We start from the raw sequence: 3,306 nt of genomic DNA, 5'->3' as shown, positions 1-3,306 counted from the left end.
GAGTGGATAGCACAGAAAGGTTAATGGCTGAGAATTTTAAGGAAGGATAAAGCAGATCGAGAACCACAGAGATTCCTTTGAGGAGAGCATGAGGGTGAGATTGTATAAGAGCAGTTTTATCGGAGGAGAAGGAGGCAGAAGGAGGAAGCTGTGCGCCGACAGAGAGTGGTAGATGGGGAAAGGATATGAGCACATCTTCTGCCACTGATAATTCATACACAGTGGATGGTATATGGGCAGCCTTGGGAGAGGGGCTAGCTGCTGGCCCCTCTACTCGTTTCCCGAGGGTTCAGTTTTTGATTGACATTGATTAGCCCAATGATAGCCTTTCTTACATTTCGGGCAGACTGTTTTGGTCGAACATCTCTACTGGCAGAGGGCTTTGCTGCCCCCCCTGCCAGGGGCTCAGCATTGTGATTTAAAATGGCCAGGCTTCCCACAATTGTAACAATTACCAGATGGCTTATTACCTCTGGTGATAGCTGCAGCCATCATTTCAGAAGTGTATTGGTGTGTTCCCACCACCCTGCAGGCTTGTAGGAATTGGGCTAGAGTGGCATCTGGAGAATTAATCAATGGAGTAAGCAAGGTTTTACAGTCTGCATTAGCGTTCTCATATGCCAATTTAAGAAGAATTTCCTGCCGAGCTGCCTCATTTGTAATTTGCCTTTGTAGGGCCATTTGGAGGCATTCAATAAAATTGGCATAGGGTTCATTGGAATTTTGTAGAATTTTTGCAAAAGATTGTGCGGAGGTATGAGGGTCATCCAAGCGAGAGAGAGCAAGCAGAGCGGCTTGTGCAGAAAGGTTAAGAGCATTAATAGGGCTATTATATTGAGCTGCAGGAGCAGCAATGGCACCCTCTCCTGCCAGTTCATTTGCAGTAAGATTCGGATTTTTAGCTGCCAATAGGCAACAATGATGGAGAAACTCCAATTGCCATACAACAAATTGAGTCCCTGTTAGAGTCATATGAAAAAGGCTATGCCAATCAGCTGGGATCATTATATGGGCGTTAGCCATCATTCTAAATAATCCCATCGTAAATGGAGCCTGAATACCATACATTTGTACAGCTTGTTTGATATCCTTGATTGATTTAACAGGGATGGGTTCCCAGTGCGGGACGTTTTGTCCCTGCGCGTTCTGCGCATAAACTAACGGGAACGCCGATGGGCACTCAGAGTGATCTAACTCACCAGTTCTAACTCCTGCAGCGATGGCGGCATGAACCGCACCCATAGGAGGGGGTAAGGCAGGAGAGGAAGGCACAGAAGGGAGAGCAAGAGAAGAAGAAGAGGGATTGGGTGAGGGGGGGTCAGGAGAAGGTGGAGGAGGTTTACCAACCTCATTTGCCTCCAGGGGGGCAGTCGGTTTAAGAGACACAGGTGCCACAGCAGGGGGCAAGAGTTGAACAGCAGGATTCACATAGGGAGGGGGTCCAGAAAGGGGGCCAAGTAGGGGTTGCTCTAGAGAGGAGAGAGCCTCAAAAACCACCCTCCAAGCAATTAATATAGACGAAGGGGCCCTAGGACTTGCATGAAGGTATTTTCCAATCTCCTTCCATACTGTAGTTTTGATACTGCCTTTAGCTGGATAAAAAGGGCAGTGTTGGCCAAATGTATTCTAGGAGTTCCTCAATAGAGGTTTTTGGGAGTGGGGCATGAAGGGAGCCCCCCTTTTTAAAGGTAAAAAAATGTCATTTGGTCAATTCTCTGATTTCCTGAATGTGAGCTGCCTGCTCCTTAGAGAATCTACCACCCATACTCACGAGGGATCCGTTGTTGCCAGCGATTCAAGCGGATGAGGTGCACCAAGTCTATTCCAGACGATGAGAATGGGTGTGCCAAAGACATATCTCTTTTGAGTGGATCACGTCGGGGTCACCAGTTGTGGTGGTCTCTCATGAAAAGAAGACACTTCGCAAAGTTGTCTTGGGATGAGAGCGCAGAGAGAACTCTGAAACCCTCTTTTATTAGAAGCAATCTTTGTTAACGTAGCAATTTTGTTAATGTCCTATCACAAACGCATTACATCACACAACATGCACTGATCATTCGCATAAAGCATACAAGGCTGCAGAGTTTAAGTTTGCTACAGTTCTGGTTAAGAAATGGCAACAATTTGTCTTTGCTCCTTGCTTCGTGTTCCAGCCAACTACCAGAAGGCTCTGTTGTCTTAGCACGTACACAAAGAACAAAGAATCATAGTTCCCACACCAGAAAGTATGAATCTTAAAACAAGGGAGAATTTCTAATCATCCTTAACTCTACCATTGAAGCTGAGATCCTGGAATAGGACTTACTTTCTTTCCCCTTTGGAGTGTAAATTTTAAAAGTTTATCAAAAAAAAAAAAAACCAAAAAACCCTGGACTTCATAAATCTCTCAATCTATCCAATACTTTAAAGAGTTTGATTTTTTTTAAAAAAAAAAGTTAGTTGTGGCAACTAGCATATGGTTAACTATTACCAGGCTCAACCAATATTGTTACCCTCAAAAACAGTAGAGATGATTTCCCATCACCAATATGAAATAAAGATTCAGCTTTTTGACTAGGAAGAGTACCTTCATTATCACATTAGTAGACTATCTTCAGCGTGTCCTGGTCACAGCCCTGATTTTAAGGTCTAGAATAGATCATATGAAATATGATGAGCTAATTGCAGTTAATGGTCTTTCTACATTCATAAAGATTACACACTAGTTTTGGCAGAAGCAACCTGTGCCTGGTCTTAATAGTACCAAATGCATCAAATAATTGCTCACCAAGATGGCTCATGCTCTCCATAATTCTTCTGCTCCCATAAAAATAACTCTTAGATCATTAAGAATTTTATTGAACTTTGCTGCTGCTCATGATGTTGGCTTGCTAATTGTGCTAAGCAGTCTCTACAAAAACCTATGTCGAGGGAAAAAGTGGGACACATATTTTATCTTGCTGCTAAATTGGGAGCTTCCTATAAAACTTCAGTTGTTAAAGAAATGGGAGGTTTCCTTTGTATTGGAGCACTGTCAATCATTTTAATGAGTAAACTACTCTTTTATAACCAGTGCTGCTCATTAAAGTGACTTGTTGGAAAGAATGTTGTTTGTACCACCTTGTGGTACAAAAATAATGCAAAGAAGAAGAAAAAAACAAATGTACAAGTCATTAACTAAATGTGAGTGTTAATGTATTTATTGCATGTGTGCATGTGCATAAGTGAATGCATGTGTATGCAGAGCAGTAAAATATATCAGAAAATACAGTATCTGCACCCCTACAATAAAGAGAATATTTATGGGTAGTTTCTATGGATACTTTC

General features: G+C 42.5%; 1 pseudogene; it reads right to left on the bottom strand.

The window, feature by feature from the left end:
• Positions 1-270: 270 nt before the first annotated feature.
• LOC148126308 (endogenous retrovirus group K member 8 Gag polyprotein-like) lies at positions 271-1,282 on the bottom strand (annotated as a pseudogene).
• Between the last annotated feature and the right edge of the window lie 2,024 nt (positions 1,283-3,306).

The sequence above is a fragment of the Pseudonaja textilis genome, chromosome 3, assembly GCF_049901715.1.
Source record: "Pseudonaja textilis isolate UNSWEBS1 chromosome 3, rPseTex1.2, whole genome shotgun sequence".
NCBI lineage: Eukaryota > Metazoa > Chordata > Lepidosauria > Squamata > Elapidae > Pseudonaja > Pseudonaja textilis.
This window is presented reverse-complemented; position numbering and strand designations above follow the sequence as displayed.